Raw genomic sequence first — 13,983 nt, 5'->3', positions numbered from 1 at the left:
ATCCGAAGGGCCAGCTCTGTTCTAGGATGCCCTCTGGACCCAGTGGAGGTGGTGAGTGACAGGAGAACGGCGGCTAAGCTGTCATCCCTGATGGACAACATCTCCCACCCCATGCAGCAGACTGTGACAGCACTGAGCAGCTCCTTCAGTGGGAGACTGCGGCACCCACGGTGTGGGACGGAGAGATTTCGCAGGTCTTTCCTCCCCACTGCTGTCAGACTCCATAATAAAGACTTTAACTGATCAAGCACACACATCCATACATATGCAATAATACTAAGTGCAATAATCCTTTCTGTCATCGTTGTATTTTTACTCAGTTGTATATAGTATTTGTATTTGTATTCTATTTTTATCTTATTGTATATTTATTTTATTTTATTCTACTGTATATAGTATTTTATTTTATTCTATTCTGTACAGCTGTGTACTGTATTTATTCTTATTGTATTCTAATTTTTGCCTCATAACTTTTGCACTGTCCACTTCCTGCTGTGACAAAACAAATTTCCCACGTGTGGGACTAATAAAGGTTATCTTATCTTATCTTATCTTATCTTATCTTATCTTATCTTATCTTATCTTATCTTATCTTAAGCCCACAACCAATGCCGTTTAAGCCTGCCTGGAAACAAAAACACACAAGTGGAGCACTATCAGTCATGGATTGGCCTCCCCAAAGCTCGGACGTCAGCATTATGAAGACTACTTAAAGGAATTACAAGAAAACTGCCCAAGAGAGTTCAGGCTGCGTTGAAGAATAAAGGTAGTCATACTAAATGTGGAATATCAAGCGTGTTAGAACTGTTTGAGCTCTGGGGTTTTGGGGGAGTTTTGTTTTGCCTTATATACTGTATATCCATTGCACATGTTTCAATAAATCACTACACCTATTCCCTATTTACCTAGCAAAATATAAAGAAATGAGGCCAATTCAAGATTTTGCACAGTTCTGCAAAATAACTAATTAATTAATCTCTTTTTTCTATTGTATCCAATTTTACTGTTACCTCTTACCACATTACTAATATCATCCCTATTTGAATTTTGGACTGATTTTCTTCCCTCTGTGTCAAAACACTACCTCTTAATAAAAGCTGGAATGGATGCAGCAGCTCTCTAACAGATACGTGTTTAATTTGTGACAGATGGAATTGAAAAGCATCCAAAATAAATGAAAACACACCATTACTTTGATACTACAAGTCCTTATTTTCCACTCAACCAGTGATTTTGCCACAGGCTGTTAGTGCAGTAGATGTCAGCTTAACCAACTATGGATACCAGAGATAAAACAGACTTTCATGAACATATGGATACGGTAATTGTATCCATGGGGTAGCAGCTGTGCAAATATAGAGAGAAAAAGATTCACCAATGAGAAATTAGATGAAATTGAACTAGCTCGGGCTTGCAACTTTGGATCACTGGTCACAATCACTTCAAGAGGGCAAGAAAACAACTATAAATATGTACTTGTATGTGTGCTTTAACAAAAATCACTGCTTTCTCAGTGAATGGGCCCTAAGAACACCCCTCTGTTCAGTATGATTTATTCACACTTGAAATAGCCAAGAAGCCTGAATTTCACCAGACCACAATGACAAAGCCTATGCTGACAGTAATCCAGATCACATTGGCTCAGTCACATATATATAAAGGTTTCTCAGTGGAGTTCTTGAGTTGTGTTCACTACATCCTCTTACAGGTGGACATTACATATTACCCCACTAATGTACACATATGTTAAACCTCCTCATCCATGTACAAAAGAAGGGGGTGGGGGAATAATGACATTACTGACACAACACTGTGATCAATAGAGAGTAAGTCAAAATTATTGATGGTCTGTGTATCTGATTCAATTATAATAAAAAGACATTCTGTGGTTGTTGTCATTGATTTTCCTGAACAGATGATGTCAGAGTGTAAGACTAGATTTCACTGTTCAGCCAAACCCACATCTGTGACAGAATAAGGGACCCACTTCCATTTTAGACATTTCCCTCATCACTCCTCTCCTCTGTTTTCCCCAAAACACACTTTCCTTACCAACCCTGTCGCTCTGCAGTCAAACTGACAGTCAGTCTGAGCACAAGTCGTGCCCCAGACTAAAGGAAAGGACAAAACGGATAAATCAAAGTGAAATGGCATTTCAGTTTAATTGCATACACGGACATTTATATGCATCAGCATTTACGCCAGCTGGACAATGAAGGCAAGCAATGCTGAGTTAAATGACATTTTCCATTGCTTCATTACTTAACACCCGTGCGCTGAGATTTTTACCCCGAACTCACTCAACGGGACTGCAGCAGAGACAGGAGAAGCTGCCCAAGTCTTTAGACTCCACTCCTTTAAACTCCACTCCTAATTCTAAACGGTTACACACGAAAACACGTGAATGTCCTCCATCTGTTTTGGTCCCCATCCCCTTCTTTCCACTCTCCTAACTCTGCTCAATGTAAAAAGGCCCTTTTGGCATGAAAGTGCTCCACATATTTGCTCCAGTGAAGTCGATTATTATTCCAAATTCTGACAGATGACAAACATACTGCACTCACTCGCCCAACCAGCCTCAGCATTATGGCATGAATATTTTCACACTGGTAGATATTGATCCCTTGTGGCTAACTCTACCTCTTACGTAACTCACTGTCATATTGGTCCAGGAATATTTGAAAAAGGCAGTCGGCCACTGAACTACTGCAGCTAGGGACTCACTCACTTTTGTCCAGGTGCACTCAGTCCCCCTTGTGTCTTCAAGGACAACTAAATCACCAACCTTCTTCTAGATAACAATGGAATGACTGGATCTTCCTGAGCCACCAGCCTGACTCCAAATTCCATCTGTAGGAGAATAGAGAAATGATTGTTCCTTTACCACTCCAAAACAAACACAGTAGGTAACTTGCATTCTCTGCAAGATTATGTCTGCAGATGGTCAGTGATCACCAATGGTCACTCTATTTAATTATTCTCAACAAAGCCAGCAGGTTTACTTTTTCCCTACTCTTATTTTTTTCTTTCGTCTGCCCTGTCAGCCTCTTTCTGTCTTCTTTTAAACACCACTCCCTCATATCTCTGCTTGCCTTTGGCTCTCAAACAACATCAGAGTTTTACACACCCGGTCAAGGTCAACCAACACCCACCATTCACTGATAACCTTCGCAGCTGTTGCTGCAAATGTGCTGACTGTTTAACCTCAGCTATCGCTGAAAAACAAATACATATACACATTGTTTATATATATATGCTTATGCATAGAAATCGACATGTCAAATAATTTGTGTTTATCTGGGACAGACAGAGAAACAAAATAGTGATAGTGATGGACAAATGAGGGCGTCACAGCCTCAATCTCTAAAAATATACATCTCACGACTCCTGGTTTTTAACAGGTCGTAGGAGGTCCAAGGAAGAACATGAAAAATGATTGTTTTTTTACCTAACTGAGATGTCGTTATAAAAGCAGCTTATAATGGGGACCATGAATGGAAAACCTGACTGAATTAGAAATGGCACACGTCCAGGGCTTCTGACATGTGAATCAGTGGAGCTTGAATCTGAAAATGGAGTTCAGCAAGTTCAAACACAGATGAAGATGGATTGGGCCTATTACAAACATACCAGCAAGTCTTTTCTGTGATAATGCAAACTCAGACAAGTATGATGCACTGGTATGTATCTTTCAACAGCTACAACATTTTCCTTGAGAATATGAAATCACCAAATCTAGGGGTCTGGTGCCAAAAAGTCCACAGTCTGTATTTAAAAGTGAGCACTTGATTCATTTGAAACCTAAACCCTAATGATGTCATGAGGAACAGGTCAAAGAAGATCACCTCTTTTTTGAGTGACACTGGTTGGCAGGGGAGAAATTAATAGGATATATGAATGTTTGATTGCACTGATCAGAGCTGAACCTGAATATTCAATTATTTTGATATTGTTCTTTTCAAATGCTTAAATGCTTAACTCAGACTCTCAACATCTTTCCTGCTCAGAGTAGTAATCTGATTCCCATGTCCAATCTCCCATACATATGCGTGTATTTATTTGGTGTCCACAGCAATCTTCTCTATTCATCATTCAGAAAAAGTAATGTTCTGAAAAAAAAAGGAAAGGTGGAGTGTGGGAAAGAATGAAAAATTTAAATGCCCTTTGCTAAATGTTGCGAAAAACCCAAGAGACACAAGTAAGGGATCAGGATCTGGATAACTTCCCTTCCAGATGAACACAGGGGCCAAATTTATAACTAGTCTGCCACATACTAACAAATACGGTTACAAAATTGGCAGTCTGGTGGTTTACGTGAATAGTGTGGCCTGAGATGGAGTCAAAATCCCAGCCTTAAGTATTTTTATAGGCCATTCCTCTTTCACTTCACCTCATTGTTATTAACTTAGCAACACTGTCACTAAATTTAGCAACAGCTGACACCCGGTTAACGGCATTCCAGCAGGAAAAAAGGGCTCCTGACTACAAATATGGTGACTTTTCAGTATATTTTGTCACCAATCAGAACTACCAAATACCTTTAACTAAATGGTGTTTGACACAATGCTGCCTTGAGCAAAGCAGATGATATGTGACATTAAATATAACACGTGAAGGTGTGTGAACCACAGTTTGTTTTGCTAATTTCTTGGAAAATGCACCACCATGCTAATGTGAAAACAGCGAGTCAGACAAGATAATCCAAGATTTTCTAACATCTGTTCTCAGCTTTTGCAACAGTTTATAAAAGGGGCCCATTAAATCTTTTCTGCTTTTGTGTGCATGCATCTGTGTGCACATGTTTCCATTAAGTGGGATATTAAACACAAACTGATTAGAAAATGCATCCTGAGAGTATACAAGCATAAAGCTTATTGCAAAATTACATAAATATCTCCCGCTATTAAAGCTCATTCATCAGCTTAGGATGTTTACTTCACATTATTTATCAGTATCACCAAATCACTCCACAGTTTGTGCTCATATAATGCGGTAACCAGCCGAAGCAGAACACAATTTATGGGTTTAAATGAACAAAAGAGATGTTAAAGTTCTTGATGATGGCCATGATGGCTGATGCATGCACAGACAAAAGTAATTAGATCAAGAAAAAAAAAAGTCACAACTCTTGATGTATGACATTGTGAAATTCCAGCATAATCCTAACTGCACTTTCTTCTGTTGATTGTGGCGCTGCAAGCTTGACCTTTTTTCACTGGAATTGAATTTTCCAATGTTATTCTGGCACATTTGTCACTCTCTTTTCTTTTTCCAAATATATGAATCACAGCCTGTCTGTCTATAACATAACAGCTTAGAAGTGAAGCTACTGAGGAAATAACAAACAACAACTTGGCGGTGATGAGGTAATAACGAGGTCTTCACAGTTAACTGCTGGATCCTCATGAGTTTTAAGTCTTTTCTTTCACACTGTGTTAAGATGAAGTGCAGTTTAAGAATGAAAATGGGTACATTTTGTGTGTGAATCTTGCTTTTCTGTCAGAGCTGAGGCGGGAATGAAAGCAGAACACAACAAGAGCCAGCTAAAATACCCTCAGATAAGATTTTGTGTGTCCCCGGTCACTTGGTTAGAATTGATCCAAGCAAGTCTATGGCACGGAAGAGAACACCATGTGTGCCGAATGTCTACCCCCTTGTGGACGCAAGACATATTACTCAGTCTTTTTTTTTCTTCGAGTTTCATGCAGGACAATCTAACATAAGAATAAATATATTAAAACCCCACACAAATAAAAACTGGCAGACTGGGTGCAGTTGGATTAGCACAGCTGTTATTGTGGAGGTATGTGAATCCTCAAGTGCTCACTGTTCTTGTGAATACAACTGTCAGGTTAATCTCCATTAACTGGAGACAAACATGTGGTTTTACTATTTATGCCAAGCAACGTCGAAAACCTGTAGAGGCTGCCAACTCTGAGCCCTACAGGCTTTTAATGAAAGCAAAGCAGTGTGCAATTAACCTGCAAGCTGATGAAAAATCACACTATTGTCTCATCTGTTCCAGCTTTACACTAATAAACCAAAATATACCAATGGCCCACATCCTCTTTACACACACTGCATTGCTCATTCAGCTCTCACTTCCTCTTCCCATCTGTCTAGTGAGAGTGAGGTTGGCACTCAAAGCACCCGGGAAAAGGATACAGGAAAGGAGATTTTTCTGAAACTGATCCTGAACTCTGATAGGTCTTTCCGCACAGACGGTGAATGACTCGGTTTCTTGGAGGCACGACTGCAGAGAGACATAGGCAGTTTACATCCCAGCAGTTGCAGAACTGTTTTGGGTGCCTTCTGGCAGCATGGCTAATCTCTGGCACTGATCTCAGAACTATTGCTCAGACAGTCATTCGATATGGCACAGTCTTGGCTTTGTGCTGTCGATTAATCAAAGAATTTTCTTGGCATATAACAACAGCTGGGACAAAGAGCAGTTTGAGTATTCAACAGAAGTAGCTGTGCATAAAGATAATTCAAAATAGACACCACATTGCAAACAGCCATCTTGTGCTTCAGCATCTTGCTTTAATCAGACACAGACAGATTCCATTCACTGGCAATTAAAACCCTCTCTCAAGACGGATACAAATAGTGCCATTCATCACAAACTGGGCAAACTCTTTTTGTATTTCACTTCCTAAGTCTGTCTAAAGCAATTTTTTGTCAATGATTATCTTCCCCGTATGCAACAAGCCAATGTACAACAGTCAAAAAATGCACAAGCACACAGAAAATATGATCTTGCGTGGGATAAAAGATCATTTTAACGATAATTAATATCAACTTGAGCCACATAAAAACGAGATTCCAAGTACAATACAACTGTATTCACAAACTACAGGTTTGTTCAGAACCTTTGAGGGAAATTAACACTGATAGTGAAATCAGCATTTGTGTGAGTAATTCAGGCTGTGTAATAAAGTGGATACATGTCATCCAGCGCCAGTGTTGTGAAGGGGTTTTAATACACTCGAGGGAAACTGGCCCCAATCTGAGGTTACAGCAACTCCAAATCCACTGATAACAACAAGAATAATTACCATCACTATCCACAGTTTACAGCACAGAGAGAGTGGCAGGGCATTTACCATCTGCCTTGAAACCAACGTGACTCCCCAGCTGTATTATGGATATTATTGTTGGCTGTGGGAAAGGTACTTCTTCTCAGCAGGGATAAATGGCATCCACATGACATTTATGAGGAGCATTTGTGTTGATCATTTCATAACAGCTCGTGCAGGTGGAGCCCTTTTCTCCTCAAAGGCTTTATGTCACCCACCAAATGATGAAGCCACTGCTTCAGATCATGCACAGCATTCTCCCATCAAATACACACAAAGAAAGCCACTAGCTGTCAATCATTTTAACTGACCCAGTCTCTCATATCCCACAAAAAGAATCATCAGTGATTGCCAGGCAGCAGGTCTATAAAGCCTAGTGTTTAAACCGTCTAGACAGACTGGGGGACTGGCAGCCCTGGGCATCTGAGCAGTACGCTGCACCCTTGTTTAACCACAACGATTGCTACACTGTCATTTAACACCATAAATCAACTTCTTGCATATAAACAGCCTATAAGTGTTTTATACTTTTAAAAGCTCAGTGAAGGAATTTCCTTTTGATTAAACACATTAGCAGACTTGATTATGACACTAAACACGGCGGTATAATAAATCACAGTAAAGCTACCATATAGATTCTTAGGTTCCAAAACAATGTGCACCGCACGTGTCTGGGTTGATTTTGCAGCTCGGTGGGGAAAAGTGAGACAAAGCACAATTGTCTTTGAGACTGAACTGAAACACTGTTTGAAATGCATGCACAGTAAGCAACACCGCACTGAGGTGTGCAAGTCTAACATTTCACACAGTTATCAGGGCAAATAAGAATAGCTGGGACCCTGGGCAAAGTTTTCTTCTTGCCAAAAAACAAATATTATTTCCCCTCTTTAACTGGCCAAAGACTGACAGAGACATACTGTACTAGGCCTCTCCTCAGTGTTTCCAGCTGAAACCTCACATAGCCCTCAATTTAACATGGCTTGCAGTGATGGCTGGAAAAAATTAAACCGCTGCTCACATTATCATATTAATTCATGACAGAATGAAGAATCACAAAAATGAAAGTGCTGTCTAACCAGAGGAATTTGTTTACACGGAAGTCAAGGGGCAAAAAAAGAAAAGTAGAGAAACATTCGTAAACAGTAAGAGAAGACTTGCAGAAGAGGCTTTTTTTTTAAAAAGAAGCTAATTGCAACATCAGGCTGACACATCTCACACTGAGGCAATTAGCACACTGAGCTATGTTGGTGCTTTTCAAGATCCCCAGACTTCCTCGAACTAAATACAAGTCTGTGACTGTATATTTAGGAATCTGCAAATGTAGATTAAAAAAAACACTGAGAGTGGGAATAACTTATGCACAGCTTTGACAAGACCACCAAACAGTCGGGCTGCTGCGATGTGAACTGATAGTGTCTAGCCCTTGTACGAGCCCCGCAATATCATTGGAAGGAAGTGGACCTGTTATTGTTATGACCTCAAAGGCTTTGGGTGGTCCACACACGCACAAAGAGACAACCAGAGAAAGACAACAGACAGCAGGCACACGCAAACACAGCTATGGGGAAATATTTTGATACAAGCTCTCCAAACACCTGCCATTTCTGTGCACCGTTCCACTGACCTACAAGGGCATGCAGCGCATTCACCACAGATGGTATTTAATCTCTGGAAGGATATTTTTCTGTGTAACTAATGCAAACTGTTTCCAATAACACATCTGCACAGACAAGCTCATCCAGTGATGAATCATAATATTCCAAACAGTATTTGAACTTAACAATATATCTATAAACAAATGCACACACGCGCACATGGAAAGAGATATGCATCAGTCACAGCGTAATATAGTTTCCACAGTCTGTCAGTGAATGAGAGCCGATACTGGCAGAGGTAAAGTACAACGCAGACCTGTCCAAACAACATGTTCAGCCTCGTCCAAAATAAGCAGGAGAGAGCTAATCTCCACACAAAAGACACGATGCTGAACGCATTAGCACGACAAATCCGAGAAAATACCAAGGTGTTATGCCAAGCAGGGCTTTACTCATCCATTGGTTAGTTATTTTCTTTTCGCACAGTGGATCTAAAATTAGGTCCACTAACAGCCTAACGTAAGGTAACGTGTGCGCGGTGTGCTTTTCTTCTGATGAACACTTGAACCTGTTTGGATTTAGAGGTCACATCAATCTGTTTAAATACATTTCATCAGCACCCAGCAGAGTGAAACATTACTGTATCCTCTTACAGGAAAGAAGCCTGAGCCCTGGCAGGGCGCAGGTCAGATAGCCACCTTCAGACAGACTCAAAAAGATATGCTCATGCTGGCTTTAACAAACCTTTGCAACAGCTCTGTCATGCTCACCTAACACACAAAAATTACACGTACACTCAGAAAAATAGAGACAATCAGTAAGTGGATGTCAAGTGTTCCATTTGTAATATGGTGTTTAAATCATGATTTTGATCCACTGAAAAAGAGGTGAAACTCACCTCCAAAGTCCCTTCAGCCTTTAAAAGGTCCATCTCCTGGCTGATAATGCTGTCACAAACATGCTTAGCAATGTGCACAGCTTTAACCAAACCTCATCACACAGAATCAAAGTAAAAATTTACTGGACAAAAGTTGTAACATCAGAGGCTTTGTGAGCGGTTGTGAACAGGTGAGGTAGAGTAAATGGGTCAGGGTGTGCATTAGCAAAAAGCAAAGACACAAGTCAAAAAAGTGAAACGTTACTTTCTTATTGTTTCACATGAGTAGTGTTTTAGTGCCATATTGTGGGGTTTTCTGAATGCAGCTGAACTACATCCTGCACCCAACCTGCAGCTTTTTATGATTCACTATGTTTTATAGAGTAATGCCCTAAATTAGATGCAATTCTGTTGGCTCGGGGCTACAACGGTACTGCAAAAAGCTTGGAACACACACACGTGATGAACACAGCAAAATAAATTACATTTAAAAAAATTGTGTATTTATTAAAACACCTTCAGACTGCTCCTATTTATCACCATTCCCTTTAATTTTTAAGAGAGGAATAAAGTCTTCTTTTTTTATTGAAGGTATGGTTGAGTTATTCAAATAAGCATCTGTGGGGGTTTTCTTGTCTTAAAAAGCTGCCCTGTTGACTGGTAGGGAAAGTACAATACATAATGGAAGGTATTTTCTGTGTTTTTGCATCACTGTTAAAAAGATTTCTGCACTGAATTACAGACATTAAGCAATTCCTTAATTCGCTTCAGGGAAGAACAGTTCATGCTTTTGCACACACATCTTTTTTTCTAAATCTTGATAACTTGTGAGGAAAATATTTTCTCAAGATGCTTTATACTGAGCTGGGGGCTGTTGTTAATAATGTGTTCTATAAACTGTGTTGAGGCCCAGAGGTGGTTAATGACAAAGCACATCTCACACCAAATGTTCCTCTTTGTTGGATTTCTTCCATTTTAATTAGATCGGTTATGCATTCAGTGGTACATCCTCTGGATTACCCAACTGCTCCTTGCTAGAAATTTACAGTATAGAAGCAGATTGCTTGGGGTGATTAGACTGATTGGGGTAATCATATTCAACGGTAAGTTCAACAAAAGATCAGTCACCCATGCCCACATTTCAGATACTTACTAAAATAAGCAATATACCATCAGTATGTCATGATATTTGAGAGCTAAGAACCTAGAAATTTACTAAGACAATATATATATATAAACAACTTCAGCAATCATCACTATTATATCACTGCCTCCTAGTGGCTGGAGCTGGATTCACAGGCCATTGCATGACCAGGAATGCTCTGCTCCAGTGGTTCCACATTTTACCACTCTCTGCTCCACAGAGTGCTCTGGAGAGCTGGAGAACAGTTGCACCGAAACTGTGTGAAGCTTCCTGCTGACAAAACCGAATAATTTTCCAGTGACACTGGAAAAGTAGACTTGCATTCAAGACAAGAGCGCAACCAAAAAATGCAGAACACAGTATTTTTCAGCATGTACTTACTCTTCTAATACCCCTCAACTCAAAGAACTTATATATAGCACAACTGTAGCTTAAATCTGGACTTTTAACTACTGAACCTTAAGATATACAATGTTTGAACTCACTGACACTTCAGGGAAAGTGCTGATAATAGTCTTAACACCTTCCCATTGTAGATTTATGTTGCATTTTGAAGCAGCTGGAACGTTCTGGGTCGTGTTATGCAAAACGAAGCTTTAAAAATAAGCCTATTCCATGCAGTTGTCAACACTGTGTTGCTAGCACTGACAGTTCTTACAGTACATCCAGCAGTTTTGATCAGGCATTTTTAGCCTGACAATGAAGGAATCCAGTGGGGTTACTGTTAATACAAGTCAAAGACCGCCACAATCTTCCACAAAGTAGAAAAAACATTTGCAAAATTTGTCACCCTTTAATATTATGCTATGTGAATGCTTTTTTCCTGCATTTATAAAATAAATCTACTACACTGAAAATTGTGACCTTGTATTTCTGGTAAAAGGCCTAAAAGTTTTGCAATTAAATGTTTACCTTTACAGAAGGATGTTAATGTGTTTGTTTGTTTGTTTGTTTGTTTTTTACCACGGATGGTCATGAAAGACAGACAAATTGAATACATTATACAATACTTACATTAATTGAATCTGTATGTTATACTGTGTAACATTAGAAGGTCACATACATGGCATTTGGCACTAAAGATACATACAATCACATACAGTTGGTATACATGCATTACAAAACAATAATTGGCTATTAATTCATCCATCCATTCACTTCCGCTTATCCTTTTCAGGGTTGCTGGAGCCTATCCCAGCTGCCATAGGGCGAGAGGCGGGGTACACCCTGGACAGGTCGCCAGTCTGCCGCAGGGCTAACACACAGAGACAAACAACATTCATGCTCACATTCACACCTATGGCCAATTTAGACTGATCAATTAACCTGTCCTCACTAACTGCATGTCTTTGGACTGTGGGAGGAAGTCGGAGTACCCGGGTAGAATCCACGCAAACACGGGGAGAACATGCAAACTCCACACAGAAAGGCCCCGGCCTGATGGGGAATTAAACTCATTTTTGCTGTGTAGTAACAGCGCTAACCACCGTTCCACCGTGCAGCAGCAAAAGTAATTTCTCACTTAACTGTTTGAGTTCCTGTTGGAGATGTACCTCTTTGAGCTCTCTGTTGCTTGGTCCCACCCTCCTGTGAGAGACCAGAGGAACAGTGTGTTACATACACAGAGTTATGTAAAATAAGATTCAGATCAGAACCAAAAAAGTCTGATATATCACAAAGAACATGCAGAAGAGCTAAGGCACACATCGATCTTGATGAAAGACAAATACGCACAACAGGATGTTGCCAACAAAATCAGGAAAAATAAATGCTTAGTGCACAGAAGTCAGACTCCTTTTAGTACATGTAAACTCTCCGAGCACATGTGGGCTGCATAAGAAAAGCCATTAAAAAAAGCAATTAAGAAACAAACAAACAAGCAAACACATAAAAAACACCTGCAAATTTCCCACTCTGTCTTTCAACATACAGAAGTAAAAGTAAATGTTTAAGACATTCACTTTTGATGAGCCAAACATTTACAGAACATATGCTGAAGAGGAATTAGTGCGTTTTCAACAATGTGTCTCACTTTTTCCACATTCAATCAGTCGACTGACATTACAAAGAAATACAGCAGTCATAAATCAAAGAAATGTGTTGGCATAGCCTGTTGGCATAGCCACCTTCCTTGAGTTTGCTAAGACGGGCCATGGTTAATGTCTTAGTCAGTAACACTGCTATAAAACCGACAATGATGACAAACCTCTGGCAAAGTTGAAGTTACCAATCTGAACAACCATTCTCATGTTGTGATCCATTCTTAATTTGCAACACAATGCCTTTCAATTCAAAATACAAGAAAAGATTTCAAAGCTATCCAGCAGCCCTAATTGGACACTTGGCAGGCCAGCTTTTGTCCGCGGGCCATATTTTTGACCTGCCAGCCTCATGCTTACTGGAGCCAAATAAAAGTGACTCTTCAGAGTCACAGCATTGTTTTCCAACTCTTTCAGAAAGCCAACAATGAAACAGTAGGATTGCTTCAGCTGTTGAAAAGGGAAAAAAAACAGCCCTGGCAAACTAAACAGTGCAAACAATACTAATCAATCAGAAGAATGACAACAGAACGACCCAACCCAAACACTGCAGCGGTAAAAACGGAATGTCAAACACTGGGATCACATATTTTTTGGTAAGACACAAAAGAGGTTCATGTGTGCTGCATGCACAGCAACAGCTAATGGAATATGATTTCTCCAGGTTCAACAGCAACATAAAAGCAAAAAAGATAGGAATGATTTTGGAATGGCGCATAAAGCAATGGTAACAATGATACTCAGTGAAAACACAGCGGCTTTACTGTTTATCCAGAGTCTGTGCCCACAGGAACATGTGTTTTTATAAACGTCTCCAATTACTGTTTTCATTTATTCACAAATTTACTTCAGGACAATAACATACCCAGCAGAGCAATAAAAATATGTATGACAATGGATGCCAGCATTTTACAGCTTGCTTTAAATAAAATAAATAAATATTCGGCAAAACTTAACTAAATAAAACACGAGTCTGAGATATAGAGGCCTGCCAGAACAGCACAGACAGTTGCTTGTGAGAACATGCTAGGTCCTTTAAAATCAGCTTAGGGTTGAGGAACATTGAAAGTATGTTTTCCTGGTAGCCTCCGGCACAAAGTGGAAATGCTGACAATGAGTCATTTTAGAGAACAGCTTGGCAAGCGGTCCTATTTCCAGCTGAACTCAGCCCAGCTGGATAGTGACAATCTGTAATTTATATCTGGTGGTGTTTGAAAAAAGATGCAAAACAAGAACGAGAAAAAAAACA

The 13,983-nt window shown here is 39.8% G+C and overlaps 1 protein-coding gene across 1 annotated transcript in view; it reads right to left on the bottom strand.

The window, feature by feature from the left end:
- Positions 1 to 13,983, bottom strand: part of znf469 (zinc finger protein 469) — a 215,847-nt gene that overhangs the window by 189,380 nt on the left and 12,484 nt on the right. The window contains exon 2 of the mRNA XM_086298266.1: positions 12,223 to 12,282. The gene's annotated coding sequence lies outside the window, so the exon portion shown is untranslated. The remainder of the gene's footprint in view (positions 1 to 12,222; positions 12,283 to 13,983) is intronic.

This window comes from Aulonocara sp. 'chitande type north' Nkhata Bay, linkage group LG7 (assembly GCF_057382095.1).
Source record: "Aulonocara sp. 'chitande type north' Nkhata Bay isolate Kocher_YH1m ecotype deep benthic linkage group LG7, A_spYH_male_GT1.1, whole genome shotgun sequence".
Lineage (NCBI taxonomy): Eukaryota > Metazoa > Chordata > Actinopteri > Cichliformes > Cichlidae > Aulonocara > Aulonocara sp. 'chitande type north' Nkhata Bay.
The sequence above is the reverse complement of the archived record's forward strand: the minus strand, read 5'-3'. Positions and strand labels throughout refer to the sequence as shown.